This window comes from Scyliorhinus torazame, chromosome 31 (assembly GCF_047496885.1).
Source record: "Scyliorhinus torazame isolate Kashiwa2021f chromosome 31, sScyTor2.1, whole genome shotgun sequence".
Classification (NCBI taxonomy): domain Eukaryota; kingdom Metazoa; phylum Chordata; class Chondrichthyes; order Carcharhiniformes; family Scyliorhinidae; genus Scyliorhinus; species Scyliorhinus torazame.
Window position 1 is genome coordinate 26,774,009 of NC_092737.1, and position 18,226 is coordinate 26,792,234.

Consider the following 18,226-nt stretch of genomic DNA (forward strand, 5'->3'; position numbering starts at 1 on the left):
GCGCAGGAAATGACAGCGACCACGCAGCAAATGTCCCGGCTGGTGTTACCGCATCAACCCGAGCGGACGATCGCTCAAGAAGACAGCAAGCTGGAAGGCAGAAAAGGGCTGCGGCCAGTAGCCCCGCCTGCATTGGGGTCATTTACTCAGCTGTCCCCGAATTGAACAAGAAGTGGGACAAACAGAATACTGGCTCCACCGTGATTTGAACTCGGATCGCTGGATTCAAAGTCCAGAGTGCTCACCGTTACACCATGGAACCGACTGGACTCTGCCTCTGAGGAAGCAGTCTTTTGTCCACACACAGGCACGCACACACACCAGCTTACTTGCGCAAAGGTTCTCTGACTGCACACGAATAGTAGTTGCCCGCAGGATGGCAAAATGCTGCTTGTGCAGGCAGCCGGCTACAGAGGCTGAGCAATGTGAATTGCAGTGGCCGTTGCGGCGGCTGAGAAATGATCCAATCAATTTGCTCCTGGTGGCAAATGTAAAAGAAGTGCTCTCTCGCTCACACACACTAATCATTGGCTTTGGCAAGAGGAAAGGCTCCACCGAGATTTGAACTCGGATCACTGGATTCAGAGTCCAGAGTGCTCACCATTACACCATGGAACCCCAGTCATAGCCCCTGGCTGCAAATTGTCACTCAAACAAGTTTACCTCTTTCATTAAATGTGCAAGAACAACGTGTGCGACAACAGAATCTGATGATGTGCAAACATTGTTCTGCAAAGGTGTGACAGGAAACCTCCCTCAAAGATGACACCCAATCTTTTCACCCCCCAAGCCACAGCGGGGGATATTGGGACAATTCATCACGTTTCACAGGGGTCAGTGTCCCGTTTTGCTGTGGGCTCAGAGCAGCGTCGCTGAATCGTGTCAGGCTCAGCTGTGAGAGCCAGCGAGAATACTGCTCGCAAAAGTTTCACAGTGGCTGCAGCGAATGGGAGCAATGAGCAAGCAAGATAGTTTGTGAGGTGCTGCCGTACTACAAATTGCACAATGTGTGTGGCTGACTGACCCTCGAGAATGCGCGCACATCTTTCCCATGAGCAGAATGGCAAGCACTTGAAAATTTAATCTCCGACGTTCAGCCTTGGCTGGATTATTACCTCAAGCGTAACTCCACCTCTGTCACTCAGCCTCCGACTAGGTTTGGCTGCTGTGCAAATGAAAGCGGTGCAGACAAGCTGCCGCTCCCAGCAGCGTTGATGCTGTTTCCCCCGAATATTGCAATGCTGCCTCGGCATCAGTGTACAAACATTGCAAAGGGATTCACGCACGACGCTTGGCATAGAAGGAAAAGTTAAAAGTGGTCGTGTTGAAGAAGACGATTGAAGTGATGTGTGCCTCACCTGCTGAGTTTTGGGCAGAGTGGCAAGTTCACATGCACCCACTGCGCCGCGCAGGAAATGACAGCGACCACGCAGCAAATGTCCCGGCTGGTGTTACCGCATCAACCCGAGCGGACGATCGCTCAAGAAGACAGCAAGCTGGAAGGCAGAAAAGGCCTGCGGCCAGTAGCCCAGCCTGCATTGGGGTCATTTAAGCAGCTGTCCCCGAATTGAACAAGAAGTGGGACAAACAGAGTACTGGCTCCACCGAGATTTGAACTCGGATCGCTGGATTCAAAGTCCAGAGTGCTCACCGTTACACCATGGAACCTACTGGACTCTGCCTTTGAGGAAGCAGTCTTTTGTCCACACACAGGCACGCACACACACCAGCTTACTTGCGCAAAGGTTCTCTGACTGCACACGAATAGTAGTTGCCCGCAGGATGGCAAAATGCTGCTTGTGCAGGCAGCCGGCTACAGAGGCTGAGCAATGTGAATTGCAGTGGCCGTTGCGGCGGCTGAGAAATGATCCAATCAATTTGCTCCTGGTGGCAAATGTAAAAGAAGTGCTCTCTCGCTCACACACACTAATCATTGGCTTTGGCAAGAGGAAAGGTTCCACCGAGATTTGAACTCGGATCACTGGATTCAGAGTCCAGAGTGCTCACCATTACACCATGGAACCCCAGTCATAGCCCCTGGCTGCAAATTGTCACTCAAACAAGTTTACCTCTTTCATTAAATGTGCAAGAACAACGTGTGCGACAACAGAATCTGATGATGTGCAAACATTGTTCTGCAAAGGTGTGACAGGAAACCTCCCTCAAAGATGACACCCAATCTTTTCACCCCCCAAGCCACAGTGGGGGATATTGGGACAAGTCATCACGTTTCACAGGGGTCAGTGTCCCGTTTTGCTGAGGGCTCAGAGCAGCGTCGCTGAATCGTGTCAGGCTCAGCTGTGAGAGCCAGCGAGAATACTGCTCGCAAAAGTTTCACCGTGGCTCCAGCGAATGGGAGCAATGGGCAAGCAAGATAATTTGTGAGATGCTGCCGTACTGCAAATTGCACAATGTGTGTGGCTGACTGACCCTCGAGAATGCGCGCACATCTTTCCCATGAGCAGAAGGGCAAGCACTTGAAAATTTAATCTCCGACGTTCAGCCTTGGCTGGATTATTACCTCAAGCGTAACTCCACCTCTGTCACTCAGCCTCCAACTAGGTTTGGCTGCTGTGCAAATGAAAGCGGTGCAGACAAGCTGCCGCTCCCAGCAGCGTTGATGCTGTTTCCCCCGAATATTGCAATGCTGCCTCGGCATCAGTGTACAAACATTGCAAAGGGATTCACGCACGGTTCCATGGTGTAACGGTGAGCACTCTGGACATTGAATCCAGCGATCCGAGTTCACATCTCGGTGGAGCCAGTACTCTGTTTGTCCCACTTCTTGTTCAATTCGGGGACAGCTGAGTAAAAGACCCCAATGCAGGCGGGGCTACTGGCAACAGGCCTTTTCTGCCTTCCAGCTTGCTGTCTTCTTGAGCGATCGTCCGCTCGGGTTGATGCGGTAACACCAGCCGGGACATTTGCTGCGTGGTCGCTGTCATTTTCTGCGCGGCGCTGTGGGTGCATGTGAACTTGCCACTCTGCCCAAAACTCAGCAGGTGAGGCACACATCACTTCAATCGTCTTCTTCAACACGACCACTTTTAACTTTTCCTTCCATGCCAAGCATCGTGCGTGAATCCCTTTGCAATGTTTGTACACTGATGCCGAGGCAGCATTGCAATACTCGGGGGAAACGGCTTCAACGGTGCTGGGAGCGGCAGCTTGTCTGCACCGCTTTCATTTGCACAGCAGCCAAACCTAGTCGGAGGCTGAGTGACAGAGGTGGAGTTACGCTTGAGGTAATAATCCAGCCAAGGCTGAACGTCGGAATTAAATTTTCAAGTGCTTGCCGTTCTGCTCATGGGGAAGACGTGCGCGCATTCTCGAGGGTCAGTCAGCCACAATCATTGTGCAAGTTGCAGTACGGCAGCACCTCACAAACTATCTTGCTTGCCCATTGCTCCCATTCGCTGGAGCCACTGTGAAACTTTTGCGAGCAGTATTCGCGCTGGCTCTCACAGCTGAGACTGACACGATTCAGCGACGCTGCTCTGAGCCCTCAGCAAAACGGGACACTGACCCCTGTGAAACATGATGACTTGTCCTAATATCCCCCGCTGTGGCTTGGGGGGTGAAAAGATTGGGTGTCATCTTTGAGGGAGTTGACCTGTCACATCTTTGCCGAACAATGTTTGCACATCATCAGATTCTGTTGTCGCATACGTTGTTCTTGCACATTTAACGAAAGAGGTAAACTTGTTTGAGTGACAATTTGCAGACCGTGCTTATGGCTGGGGTTCCATGGTGTAATGGTGAGCACTCTGGACTCTGAATCCAGTGATCCGAGTTCAAATCTCGGTGGAACCTTTCCTCTTGCCAAAGCCAATGATTTGTGTGTGCGAGAGAGAGAGCACTTCTTTTACATTTGCCACCAGGAGCAAATTGACTGGATCATTTCTCAGCCGCCTCAACGGCCACTGCAATTCACATTGCTCAGCCTCTGTAGCCGGCTGCCTGCACAAGCAGCATTTTGCCATCCTGTGGGCCCTGCTCTTCAACTCCTGTGTTGAAAGGAGGCACCAGTTCTCCTGACAAACAGCAACTACTATTCGTGTGCAGTCAGAGAACCTTTGTGCAAGTAAGCTGGTGTGTGTGCGTGCCTGTGTGTGGACAAAAGACTGCTTCGGACTCAGAGGCAGATCGCTGTCGGTTCCATGGTGTAACGGTGAGCACTCTGGACTTTGAATCCAGCGATCCGAGTTTAAATCTCGGTGGAGTCAGTACTCTGCTTGTCCCACTTCTTGTTCAATTCGGGGACAGCTGAGGAAAAGACCCCAATGCAGGCGGGGCTACTGGCAAAAGGCCTTTTCTGCCTTCCAGCTTGCTGTCTTCTTGAGCGATCGTCCGCTCGGGTTGATGCGGTAACACCAGCCGGGACATTTGCTGCTTGGTTGCTGCCTTTTCTGCGCGGCGCTGTGGGTGCCTGTGAACTTGCCACTCTGCCCAAAACTCAGCAGGTGAGGCACACATTACTTCAATCGTCTTCTTCAACACGACCACTATTAACTTTTCCTTCTATGCAAAGCGTCGTGCGTGAATCCTTTTGCAATGTTTGTACACTGATGCCGAGGGAGCATTGCAATATTCGGGGGAAACGGCTTCAACGGTGCTGGGAGCGGCAGCTTGTCTGCACCGCTTTCATTTGCCAAACCTAGTCGGAGGCTGAGTGACAGAGGTGGAGTTACGCTTGAGGTAATAATCCAGCCAAGGCTGAACGTCGGAATTAAATTTTCAAGTGCTTGCCGTTCTGCTCATGGGAAAGACGTGCGCGCATTCTCGAGGGTCAGTCAGCCACACACATTGTGCAATTTGCAGTACGGCAGCACCTCAAAAATTATCTTGCTTGTCCATTGCTCCCATTCGCTGGAGCCACTGTGCAACTTTTGCATGCAGTATTCTCGCTGGCTCTCACAGCTGAGCCTGACATGATTCAGCGACGCTACTCTTTGCCCTCAGCAAAACGGGACACTGACCCCTGTGAAACGTGATGAATTGTCCCAATAACCCCCGCTGTGGCTTGGGGGGTGAAAAGATTGGGTGTCATCTTTGAGGGAGGTTTCCTGTCACACCTTTGCAGAACAATGTTTGCACATCATCAGATTCTGTTGTCGCACACGCTATTCTTGCACATTTAACGAAAGAGGTAATCTTGTTTGAGTGACAATTTGCAGGCAGTGCCTATTGTGGTGTTGGGTGTTCTGACACACAGATGAGCCAACACGGTTGTATATGGTACAACGCTATTTTATTCAAACTTACTATGTACAGTTTTGTCTTTGCACTCTGCACGTGGGGGTTCCCTGCTTGTGATGTTGTAACAGCTCTTCTCTGTTTCTTTGTCCCCAGACCTACTGACCACCAGGTGTCGTGCTCGTGCTTTTTATGTGGTTGGTGTTCTTGTCTGTGATTGGTTGTGGTGTTGTGTGCTCTGATTTGCCTGTTGGTGTGTCCATCATGATGTGTGTGTTTGAATATCATGACATCCCCCCTTTTTACAAAGATATGTGCCTACGTGGTAATAAATATGATCGTGTCGTGAGTGCATCTAAGAGTGTGTGTGTGTCGTGTGCAGCATGTGCATATGACGGAACTATGTACATGGGGCGATGTCGGGTGCGTCACATGAACCAAGTTGTACCATAACATAACATAAATGCGAACGAGAGAAGAAGAAAAAAAACTTGAACAGTTGTCCAGTCAGACGACATCTGGAACGATAAACAACAACAGGTTATCATGTAAAATTGTGCAACTTGTTAAACATATGAACGGTATTATAAGTCCAGTCTAATGGGCTTGCGACGAGTTCGGGTTGACCGCCTCAAGGGTGGATCAAGAACCACCGGCTGCTGTGCAGGCATGGCCATGGGTGGCGATGGAAAGGGCGTGATGTGCGGCAGCTCCACAAAGTCATCCTCGGAAGCCTGTTGAGGATCTGGCGTGTGCGTACTGTGTGGCTGTGAGCGTGGAAGTCGGCGAAGGGCGCGCCGATTGCGGCGACGCACTGAACCATCCGGCATGCGAACCAGGAACGAGCGGGGAGCCACTTGTCGGAGGACTTCGGCCGGTGCTGACCAGCCACCATACGGTTGATGGACGCGTACTTTGTCTCCGGAGGACAGGGGGGGCGGGTCCGTCGCTCGTGTGTCGTACCGACTTTTCTGGCGATCACGCTGCATTTGCATGTTCCGAAGAACCGTCTCATGGTCTGTTGTTGGTGCCAGGATGGAAGGTACCGTCGTCCTGAGGGAGCGACCCATTAGTAGCTGCGCTGGCGAGAGACCCGTGGATAGCGGGGCCGATCGATAGGCCAGCAACTGTCGTGGTTCCCCAGGACGACAATTCGTGTATACCGATTAAAACAGAGAGTCTGAACAGCGATCTTCCAAGCAGTGGACTTTATTCACCTAGCACAAGAGAATAAAATCGGGATGTCCGGAACAATCCGATGAGCCCTCAGGCTTACAGGCTTTTTATGTACATTTCAGCTTCGTATCTCAAGGTTCTTATCTTTCTTATCTTACTTTACAGCCGGACCTTGCTTTGGCCACCATTGTCTTTAGTTGACTTTTATCTGTCTTATTCAGGATTGGTTGCTTCCTTTTTCCTCTCTTTGTCTCTTAAACCATGGTGGTTATAACTCTTGCCCTTATCTACACTTCTCTGCTTGTGCAATAATCGTGGTTTAGCTGACTTAGGCCGAATGTGTAGGAAACATCTGCTTACTTTATTCTTTCTTGTTTATTATGGTTAACTACTAAACTGAGCCACTAAGCAATATTCACTGTGTTCCCAAGTGACTTATTATGTGCTTTTGTTAATTAGTAATTGCTAAGCTACTTTTCTGGGTCTTCTGTTTTAATCATATCAACTATACTTGATTACATTAGGTCGTCTATTCTATGTTTGATTATGTTAATTCACACAGGGTTACTCGAAATTACATCAGGTTACATAGGTCACACATCTATTTCACTACTCACCTAACTCTGCTTTATTATTTCACTAAAACCTATGTTTCTGCATGCTATATCTAGCTTATACAATATCTAGTACAAATTACCTAGCTGATACAATACTTAGTACAAATTCCCAACATGTCCCCCCTTTGAGGCTATCTCCTAGCCTCATCTCAATTACCAAGCTCAAATAACCCCTTGCTTGATCCCATTCGCATTTATGATAATCACACTGTGCAGGCAATGTGGAGGAGCCGAATACTTTGGTCAGGGATCAATGCCCCCTCTATAATTTTATCATAATGTGTTTATCCAGAATCTGATTCTCGGGGTGCTCCCCCAGGTTGCCTGCTCCTGACAGTCATCAGCCAAAAACCTTCCCACTCATGACGAGGGAAGGGAAAAAGACTGACTCCTGTGTACAGACTAAGTTCTGTTGGTCACCCGCGGCTTGCAGCAAGGTGCGTATCGTTGTCACCAGACGATCTTCCACAACCGCAGCTAGTGTACAGAGTGACAAGTTTCAACTTCAACCAAGGTCATGGTAAACGGACTCAGCGGGGGCGGCTCAAAGGCTCCCCACTCCTCAGTTGTTCGTCCCGAACGCGAGTCGCTGATCACCCGAGTCACCATCTGCCGTGCTGCCACCCTGGAAAGGAAGGATCTCAGGACGGGTAGGAAGCAACAAAATATTAATCCCAAAATGACTATTGTTGTGACTGCTATAGCTCCGGCCTTGGCAAACCATGCCCCCCATTTTCCGAACATTCTATCCAACCAACTCCATACCCCCTGTCCGAACCCAGCATTTTCTTTCATTTCTGTCGCAAGATTCTTTAACTTATTCATGGCTTGTGTAAATGACCCCTCTGGACTAGTGTTATTAGGGATAAATGTGCAACATTGATCCCCAAACATAACACACACACCTCCTTTTTCTGCTAGGAGCCAATCTAGTGCCTGACGATTTTGCCACGCCATTTTGCTGGTTGCATCCAACTGCTCTCCTAAAGCCGCCAAGGCATCATTTGAATAATTAATAAACCTCTGCTGATTATAATAAATGTAATTGATCCACTCAGTATTCTTGTTGGGTGAGATCCAAAAAAAAATGGATTCAAACCCTGCGGCTATTTCATTCCTAGCTTTGAACTCATTCGGGATGCCTCGGGGCTGCCCAATTGCATCCAGTTTTACGTTAGGGTCAAGGGTATATGCTCTCTTAGCTCTATGTGATTTAATGCCGTCTTCCACCGGTAGTATCACAGTGCTCTGGGCCAGCATCACTCGGGCACACAGTCCATGCCAATCCGGTGGCAACCGAGCCAGCAGCCCTTTTTCCGGGCCACAAAGCCACCAGAGATCGGCCAGTTGATTTGATTGATATTCCAATACATAGGGAGGGGGTGGCATTCCCCCTGTTATGTTGGCATTAGCAGGGTTGAGCAGGCCACGGATGTCGGATATGTCCCAAATCCGTTCACACTGTCCTGTGTAGTTCCCCAAATTACTTCCCGTGTTGTCTTCCCTCCAATAGCAATCTTGGACTCGTAAGTTGGGTTTTACCTGCCATTCCTCTGGGGCCGCATCCATTGCCGGTTTTGGCCATATAGGACACTCGCGGGCCACATGGGAGGAGAGATGCTTTGCCCCAGCACGTAGGATACATTCGAATTGACACCTCGGCATTTTCCCCTTACAAAGGTTATCACATGCGTTTCCTGAACAGTTTATTGTGTTATACTTGTAAGTTCGATTCTTGTGTGTATATATCCGTGGGATTGTGCTATATGTACGACACATTTCCTTTTTCCATTTGAGTATCATGGTCCAACAGTCCCCTGATCCCCACGGTATATCAGCTACCTGGGTGCGTGGTTTTTCTGCCGCACATATCACACAATCTTTCCCATTATTATTTTGCTTACCAGTATACGCAGCCCATTTCCACCAGATGTTTGTCTGTGCTTTCTCCCATACAGTATCTGTGCTTGCTGACCGTTTACGCCTGGCTTGTTTTAACCCCCCACCTCCCTGAATCTGCACCCTGATAGTCTCTGCACCCCACTTTCCGTTGTCATGGGTCAAGGAAGTCCTCAAAGGAAATAGTTTCCAAGTCCCAGGTAGGGAATGAGGGCCCCTCCCTGTTCTCACCTTCCTCGGCACCTTGACTAACAGGCACAGGCTGGGCATTTGTATCATCAGCCAGCTCATGCACAGAACTGCTTTCATCATCTTCTACTCTTTCTGTTCTACTTTGACTCTGCTCCTCCTCCACACGAGTCTCCTCGTGTTGCTCTATCTCCTCCTCGCTGCTACTTCTATCCGCACCGGCACCGTCTTCAATCTCCCCTCTCTCCCCTACCCCTGTTACCGTTCTGGTACAATGGTTCAAGTGATACCACAGTGTGCTGCCTTCGACTTGCAACGCCGTGGGAGACACTTTAGTGACTTCAAACGGTCCTTCCCGTCTCGGTTCGTTCCAACGTCTCCGGAACTTCCTGATGTATACTTGATCTCCAGGTCTGATCTGGTGTTCTGTTGCAGGGCTCTCCTCCTCCTTGGCCTTTTCCTGTTCAAATATAATTCTATGTATAATAGTTAATTGTCGTACATACTCCCTTGAGTCCTGATCTAAACATTCCAGCGCGGGGCCCCCTGCTCCCCTGATCTTTGGTACCGGCATTACTCTTCCTGTCATCATTTCATGTGGGCTTAAATGTGTGATACTGTTTTCCTGACTCCTGTATTGCATTAAAGCCAATGGCAGAGCATCCATCCAGTTTTTTCCTGTCTCGCTGCAAATTTTGCTTATTTTAGCCTTAAGGGTCCCGTTCGCCCTCTCCACCATTCCTTGGGATTGAGGATGATAAACACATCCAAACCTCTGCTTTATTCGGAGCGCTGAGAGCGTCTCTCTCAGTGCCCTTCCGATAAAAGCAGACCCATTATCTGAACTCAATTGCATGGGTATGCCAAATCTCGGGATAAGTTCTTTTGACAGGAAGTTAATCACCGTTCCAGATCCTTGATCCTTGGATGGTGTTGCTTCTATCCATCTGCTGAATCGATCAATAATCACTAACATGTATCTTTTCCCCCTCACCACCTTTCCCATATCTACATAGTCCATGCACAGATGTTGAAATGGACCTTCGGGAATGGGTATCTGCCCTATTGGGGCAGTAATGCCCTTCCTGATATTATTCTGAGCACACACCTCACACTGACTTAGTATGTAATCAATTGAGTTTTGCAGGTATGGTGACCAGAACCCTTCTTTTTTGATCTTTCTAGCCACCTCTCCTCTGGCACAGTGGTCCACTCCATGTGCTTCGCTGATTAGTACGGTTAGTAATGTTGTGGGTGCTATGACCAATCCCTCCCCATTTCTCCATACTTGGTCATGTTGTCCCTGTATTGCTCCTCTATCTTTCCACATTGTCTTTTCAGCTACAGGGGCTTCCTCCTGTAATTGTGCCACATCGTCTAATGTGATTTGAGGTTCGATATTCCCCACACCTGGCCCTGGGTGTGGCCTTGCTATCTCTACTGGGGCTATTGTAGCCTCAATGTATCCCGACGCCTCTTTAGCCGCCAGGTCTGCTTTGGTGTTTCCCTGTGTGATGTTATCCGTCCCCTTTTTGTGCGCCTGACACTTAATTATGGCTAATTCTTTCGGACCCATCATGGCCCTTATTAAAGCCCTGATTTGACCTTCGTGGTGTATCGGTCCTCCTCCACTTTTCATAAATCCCCTTTGCTTCCATATTGCCCCAAACAGGTGGCAGACCCCGTGGGCATAGGCCGAATCAGTATAAATTTCCACCGTTTCTCCGTTTGCTAACTCACATGCTCTGGTCAGTGCTTCAAGCTCCGCTAACTGGGCTGAGCATGGCTGTTCACATTCTTTTGCCTCTATTACCTCAAACGATTTCCCTTTCTGTTCAACTACTGCATAGCCAGCATGATTTCCCCTATGATCCCTACAACACGAACCATCAACGTACAACGTCCTCTTCCCTTCTGTACTTAAGCTATCTGCCTTTAAGTCTTTCCTCAGTTTCATAAACGCTCTTGTCTCTCGTACACACTCATGCTCCTCTCCCTCATGTGGTAGTGGCATATAGTCAGCTGGGTTAGCCCTATTACACTTCACTATCGTAATGTCCGGGAATGTGGTCAGCATTTGAAAATGATGAATTCTAGCCGGTGTCAGAACAAATTTCCCTTTCTCAATCAATTCAGCAACCTTATGGTACACATGTATGTTTATTGGATATCCCATTGTGACTGTAGCTGCCTTTTCGTACGCCCACCAAGCTGCTGCCAGGCCTTGGTAGCACGGAGGATATCCCATTGCCACGTCGTCTAACCTGGTACTGTAATAAGCTACAGCCTGCCTTCGTCTACCCTTGCAATTTTCTTGTGTTAACACTGCTGTAGCAAATCCGGCTTCCCTGTTACTTACAAATAAGTCAAAGGGTTTGTCATATGTCGGTAAAGCCAATGCTGGAGCCTGTGCCATTTCTGTCTTTATATTCTCAAATGCGTCTGAAGCATCTTTATCCCATTTCAGTTTGGTTCTCAATTCTTCGCACCCTGCCTCCTTCATTACCTTTCGTAGTGCCTGCGTCTTTTCCGCATAGTTTTCCACCCATTCTGAACTGAATCCTGTCATTCCCAAAAATGTCATCATTTGTCCCACCGTCTTTGGTTTCGGAATTTTTAGTACAGCTTCGATCTGCTGAGAAGCTATCCCTTTCTGTCCTGCTGATATTTCTCTTCCCAAGTACTCTACTCTTTTCTGGCACATCTGCAGCTTTTTCCTGGATACTTTATGGCCCCCCTCTGCTAGTCTTTCCAACAGTTTTAAACTATCCTTCCTGCATTGTTCTTGTGTCTCTGTGCATAATAATAAATCATCCACATATTGTATCAATGTTCCTTCCAACTGCACTCCTTTTAAATCTGCTCTCAACACCTGATTGAATACATGTGGGGAGTGTTTAAATCCTTGGGGCATCCTGTTGTATGTGTATTGTTTCCCTTCGAACGTAAATGCAAAGAGATACTGACTTTCTTGAGCTAACGGCACACTAAAAAATGCCGAACATAGGTCTATCACAGTAAACCATTTACTTTCAGGTGGTATATTTGTCAACAAGGTGTAAGGGTTTGGAACCTCTACTGGCATATCTTCCACTACCTCATTAATTGCTCTGAGGTCATGCACCAATCTCCATTTTTCTCCGTCCGCCTTCTTTACCGGTAGCAGTGGTGTGTTACACCTGCTTCGGGTCTCTTTTAATACCCCTGCTTCTATCAATCCCTTAATCGTTCCTCTAATTCCCTCAATTGCTTCTATCTTGATTGGGTATTGGGGCCTATAAGGCCCTTGGCGTCCTGTCTTTAATCTGACTTCAACTGGATTAGCGGTTTTGACCCTCCCCACATCCGTGTCCTGTCTGGACCACAACTCCTGCGGGAGGGAGTTCAAATCCTGCTCTAAACTCTCTCTCCATTCCAGTTCCTGTTTCTCAATTTGCACTCCTATTGTTATTTGCTTTGGTTTCCCAAGCATCTTAACATCCAAAATTATTTTCATCATTTGTCCATCGCTGGACATCCAAATATCTACAGTGTCTGTCTGAACAAACTCTAAGTTTTGTGCTCTCAACACCATTGGTCCTAGGTCTTTTGATCTATATCCCGGATTCACTTTCAATGTGACATGTGGCTCCGCTCCAGGTACAGAGAACCATTTGTCAACCCATTCATTCCTAACGATTGTGAGGGCTGCTCCCTCTAGTCCAATTAAAATACTTCCTGACTTTATTTCCTGTTCTTGTCCCGCCTCCCTTTCCCATTTCTCCTGTATCTCAGGTTCCTGCTTTTCATCAAATATCATGGTACTGTGTAATTCAGTTCTTGGCCATTTGGCTTGTGGTATCCTGGCGTCTATAAGTTTTCCCCAAACTTCCCATATTTCTTCTCTAACTTGTTCCTCTATATCTCCCGACCAATATACATTAACCCTTTCCTCTCCTGGTATCTCCAGTGGATACATTCCCATCAAATCAATTCCTTGTTCTGTGCATTCTAATTTTAGTCCTAGACCTAGGATTGCATCCCTTCCTAATAGATTTAAAGGAGTTTTATCATATATTAAAACAGGTACATGGGTAGTCTTGTTTCCAATGGTAACAGGCACCGGCGTCGTCATTCGAGCTAATGTTACTTTCCCCGAGAACCCCACAGTTTTTATAAACTGGTTTGACAATGGTAAGTGATCCGCATATTTCGTTTGTATGCACGTACATGTGGCGCCGGTGTCTATCATCATGGGGACCTCGATCCCTCCTACTCTAACGTTAACTATAGGTTCCTGTTCTGCGGTTTCTGTTATTTGTACGTACTGTCCTACCATTTTGGGGTTCTCTGGGCCTCCCTATGGGGAATTCTGATGGTTTGCCGGCCCTTGAAACATCGGGATGCTGTTTGGTGACACTTGGATCATTTGCTGGCTTGTCTGCTGCTGATTTTCTCCCTGCCTGTGGGAATTCCGCGGGCAATTCCTTTTTATGTGCCCTGCCTCCCCGCACCCCCAACACACACCTGGAGGGCCAGGCAATGGTCCCTGTCTCGGAGTCTGATGATTAACCTGTCCCTGTCCTCTCTGATTCTGATAGGGTGGCCTACCACCTCCCTGTCCTTTCCCATTTCTATTCCAGTCAGTCTGACTTTGCAGGGCGTATGGGTTTTGATAATTTAGGCCATAGGCTTCTGGGTCCATGGACAGTGGGAAGGCAGAAATGTTATAGGTTACGATGGGTTGGCCTCCATCTCCGCTCCCCCCTAATATTATTGGTGCAGGTTTTTCCTCTGACTTTTGTTCCACCATCACCAGTGCTATTTTTCTGGGTACGAGATCGTCTTTTGCCTTTATCTTATCCTTGTTTTTGATCTCCTCCAACTGTGCCTGAAGGAGTTTACGTTGTATCTCCTTCAGCTGTTTGTCTGCATTCTTTTCATCTTTGCGATGTCTTTCTACTGCATGGGCAACATAATCAACAAACTCTCGGTAACTTTTTGAGTCCAAGCCCACTACCTCCTCCAGTCTTGTTTTAGCTGGGACTGGCAAACCCTCCAGTATTGTAGCCCGGAACATGGCGTTGGTCAGTGGGTCTGTTAGAATGTCCCTTTCCGTGTCCCTCCTCCATCTTCTTAATTGTTTTTCCACATACACAGCCGCATTCTCCTCCTCACCCAATGGCTCCCCCCTTAGGGTTTTTACATCCATTCGGTTGGGGTATGTATCCCGCAGTGCCTGCCATATGTCTTGGCGATACGGGTCCATGAGTGTCCCATCTACCTCTGGGTCATAAGCTGCCATCGGGATGCCTGCACGTCTCATTACTTCCGCCATTTGGTCCATTCCTAGCACCTTTGTCAAGAGAGCTTTGACGTCGCCCAGTGCCATCCTTTTCCCCATCATTCCTGCCTCCAACTGTCCAATCCACCTTCCAGCTCCATCCAAAATATTGGGTAATTCATTAATTAAACTAGGCAGATCCTGTCCTGACCAAGGGATATACTGCAGTCTGCCACCCTTCAGAATCACCGGGAGCACACTTTTTTCTCTCCTATCCTCAGCTGGAAACTTCACAGGTTTGTGTTTTTTCCGCATTGATTTTCTTCGTTCCCCCTAACACTGATTGTCCCCCTTCGTCTTCACTACTTGCTTCTGTCTCTTCTTCCATCTTTCCCTTTATTTTATTTCTCTCCGGGTACCTCTCTGGGTGCTTCCACGTCCATGGCTTCTCCAATCTTCGTCTATTTGCCCCTTCGGGTACTTCCCAACATATCTCCTCTCTTTCTTTTTCCTCTCTGTTCCATCCTACTCTCTTTCCTTCTATTTTTCTCTGTGACGTCTCACTCCCACACTCGGAGAGATCTTCCTCTGTTCTCCACTCACATCCTTTTCTAACATTCTTCAATTTCCTTTCTCGTTCCTTATCCACTTTCATTGTCTCCTTTGCCCATTCCAAAAGTTCTACCACATTTACTTCTTCCTCCAATTCCTTTCTTCTTTGACTCAGCCCATCCAAATCCTCTTCTGCTTTCCTAGCCGCTTCTTCCATACCTTGTCTCTTTTCTGTCTCCCTTTGTGCCCATTCCTCCTTCGTCATTGGTTCTATGTTATATTCTCCCTCAAAATTCATTGTACCTGATATAACTGGGTACAGTCCCTTGGAGCTCTGTTCCCCTAAGTATGGGGGCGGGGCTTCGTTTGGATCTTCCAATTCTGCTTTTTCCTGACGTTGCACTGGCATCTGCCTCCTGTCTCCCCTCCATGCCCTTCTTTTCTCTTTCCCCTCTCGTTCAAATAGCGCCAGTATCTCTAACTCCTTTTCTCGCTTCTCCCTTCTTTTGCTCGACCTATCCTTAATTTTATAGTTCTTTATCATTCCCTTCTGGTCCTCACACCTCTCTACGTCCCATGTGCCTTCCTCCGGCCACTGTGTATTGGTCTTACTTGTTCTTTTGGCCCATTTTTTAGAAACGTGTTCTATATCTCCCCTAAGGGCTGGGAACTTATCCCCTAATATCTCCACTGGTGTTTTAACTTTGTGTTCCATCATTCGTCTTTTTGGGCTACTGTCACAATTTTTATCACTCAATCTGTCAGAGTTAGGTATCACAGTGATTATTACTTGCTGTATTATTTTCCCGTGTTCAGTCCCCTGTTTACCTTTCTCTTGGGTTTCCTTTGTCAATATCTGTAACTCTAACCGGGGTTCCGATATCCACTTCCCCGTAGTCCCCTGTCCCGGCACTATCTTCCTCTCCCGGGCTATAGGGTAGTAGGATCTCACTTGCTCATCTATGTGTACAGAAACCCTGTATCGGTCAGATTCCTTTATTAATTTCTCTAGAGATTCCAATTCTATCTCGTCTATCCAATTCCTGTCGGCTATTCCTTCCCAGTTTACATACGGCCACTCATTTTTTATCTCCTCTAAATTAGTTATATGTGTAATCTTTTCCCAATCCAGGGTTGCTTCCGTTTTTGTTAATTTTTAATCCCCTGACTTTTCTTCTCAACCTGGTGTATCAATCTCGCCACTAGGTGGTTTTGTCAGTGTAATTTTCCAAGTTGTTAGTTATTACCCTACCTGTATTCCACTTCTGTGCTTTAACCACCGTATTAGGTCAGAGAGCGATCTCTCACTGATCTCTCTCCCTCTCGGTTGACGTCCCTTACCCGAGGTCCTGGGTAGGTTTGGACTGGCAGATTTTCCCACACTTACTCTCTTCTGGGCAAGTCGTGACCTGAAAAACCCGCTCCAAACCGCTTGACTTAACCTAATTGCATTACTTTAGCGTTCGGTCTTTTTCCCGTCTCACTTTTTACCCATTCACAGACAATACAGTATTCTCAGCGCGCTTTTGCATGCAAAGCTCCACTCTTCAGATCAGGCTCAGTCTCTCAAAATATTTTACACAATTTAATTTCACCTTTGCAGGATATCTTTTGGGTTGGGGAGATCCAGGACCAGCAAAGAGCCGGGTGCGCCGGGCCTCGAGATCCCTTTTCCGACAACAAGGATTTACATGCAATACAAATTTGCTCACCTTGCTGTCAGAATGCCGGCTTTGGGATGTCCAGCCCCGGTCGGACCTCCGTCTCCGCCACTCCTTCCAGATGCTTCTCTGGGCGATCTCTCTCCAACCCTGCTCGCAGCGCCAATTCTGTCGTGGTTCCCCAGGACGACAATTCGTGTATACCGATTAAAACAGAGAGTCTGAACAGCGATCTTCCAAGCAGTGGACTTTATTCACCTAGCACAAGAGAATAAAATCGGGATGTCCGGAACAATCCGATGAGCCCTCAGGCTTACAGGCTTTTTATGTACATTTCAGCTTCGTATCTCAAGGTTCTTATCTTTCTTATCTTACTTTACAGCCGGACCTTGCTTTGGCCACCATTGTCTTTAGTTGACTTTTATCTGTCTTATTCAGGATTGGTTGCTTCCTTTTTCCTCTCTTTGTCTCTTAAACCATGGTGGTTATAACTCTTGCCCTTATCTACACTTCTCTGCTTGTGCAATAATCGTGGTTTAGCTGACTTAGGCCGAATGTGTAGGAAACATCTGCTTACTTTATTCTTTCTTGTTTATTATGGTTAACTACTAAACTGAGCCACTAAGCAATATTCACTGTGTTCCCAAGTGACTTATTATGTGCTTTTGTTAATTAGTAATTGCTAAGCTACTTTTCTGGGTCTTCTGTTTTAATCATATCAACTATACTTGATTACATTAGGTCGTCTATTCTATGTTTGATTATGTTAATTCACACAGGGTTACTCGAAATTACATCAGGTTACATAGGTCACACATCTATTTCACTACTCACCTAACTCTGCTTTATTATTTCACTAAAACCTATGTTTCTGCATGCTATATCTAGCTTATACAATATCTAGTACAAATTACCTAGCTGATACAATACTTAGTACAAATTCCCAACACAAGTCAAGGTTAAAGTCCGATCCGGCAGCAGCCGCCTTGCACAGGAGCCGCTTGGCGATGTGGACACCCTTTTCAGCCTTCCCGTTCGATTGTGGATGCAGAGGGCTGGATGTCACATGAGTGAAACCATATGCTGCGGCAAAGGACGACCATTCACGGCTGGCGAAACAGGGTCCATTGTCTGACATGACAGTCCTTGGAATGCCATAGCGAGCAAATGTTTCCTTGCAGGCCCCAATGACTGCGGACGACGTCAGATCATGGAGAGGCATGACTTCCGGGTAGTTTGAGAAGTAGTCTATAATAACGATGTAATCTCTGCCGAGCGCGTGAAATAGGTCAACACCCACCTTCGCCCAGGGGGACGTCACCATCTCGTGTGGTAGAAATGTTTCCGGAGGTTGCGCCGGCTGAAACCTCTGACAGGTTGTGCAGTTGAGCACCATGTTGGCTATGTCTTCATTAATACCCGGCCAATATACCGCCTCCCGGGCCCTTCGTCTGCATTTTTCGACGCCCAAGTGGCCTTCGTGTAGTTGATGAAGAATCATCTGGCGCACGCTGTGCGGAATAACGATCCTGTCTGATTTCATAAGGACCCCGTCTATGTTGGTAAGATCATCTCGCACATTATAAAACTGGGGGCACTGCCCTTTGAGCCACCCTTCCGTCATGTGGCGCATCACTCGCTGCAGAAGGGGGTCAGTCGCCGTCTCTGCGCGT

The 18,226-nt window shown here is 47.7% G+C and overlaps 6 non-coding genes across 6 annotated transcripts; 2 read left to right on the forward strand and 4 right to left on the reverse strand.

Moving 5' to 3' along the window:
- Positions 1 to 190: 190 nt before the first annotated feature.
- Positions 191 to 262, reverse strand: trnaq-uug (transfer RNA glutamine (anticodon UUG)). Its single transcript has one exon. It is a non-coding gene; the product is annotated as a tRNA-Gln (tRNA).
- Positions 263 to 546: 284 nt separating this feature from the next.
- trnaq-cug (transfer RNA glutamine (anticodon CUG)) lies at positions 547 to 618 on the reverse strand. Its single transcript has one exon. It is a non-coding gene; the product is annotated as a tRNA-Gln (tRNA).
- Positions 619 to 1,596: 978 nt separating this feature from the next.
- On the reverse strand, positions 1,597 to 1,668 carry trnaq-uug (transfer RNA glutamine (anticodon UUG)). The gene has a single exon. It is a non-coding gene; the product is annotated as a tRNA-Gln (tRNA).
- A 284-nt stretch (positions 1,669 to 1,952) lies between these two features.
- trnaq-cug (transfer RNA glutamine (anticodon CUG)) lies at positions 1,953 to 2,024 on the reverse strand. The gene has a single exon. It is a non-coding gene; the product is annotated as a tRNA-Gln (tRNA).
- Positions 2,025 to 3,741: 1,717 nt separating this feature from the next.
- trnaq-cug (transfer RNA glutamine (anticodon CUG)) lies at positions 3,742 to 3,813 on the forward strand. The gene has a single exon. It is a non-coding gene; the product is annotated as a tRNA-Gln (tRNA).
- Positions 3,814 to 4,154: 341 nt separating this feature from the next.
- trnaq-uug (transfer RNA glutamine (anticodon UUG)) lies at positions 4,155 to 4,226 on the forward strand. Its single transcript has one exon. It is a non-coding gene; the product is annotated as a tRNA-Gln (tRNA).
- Positions 4,227 to 18,226: the final 14,000 nt, after the last annotated feature.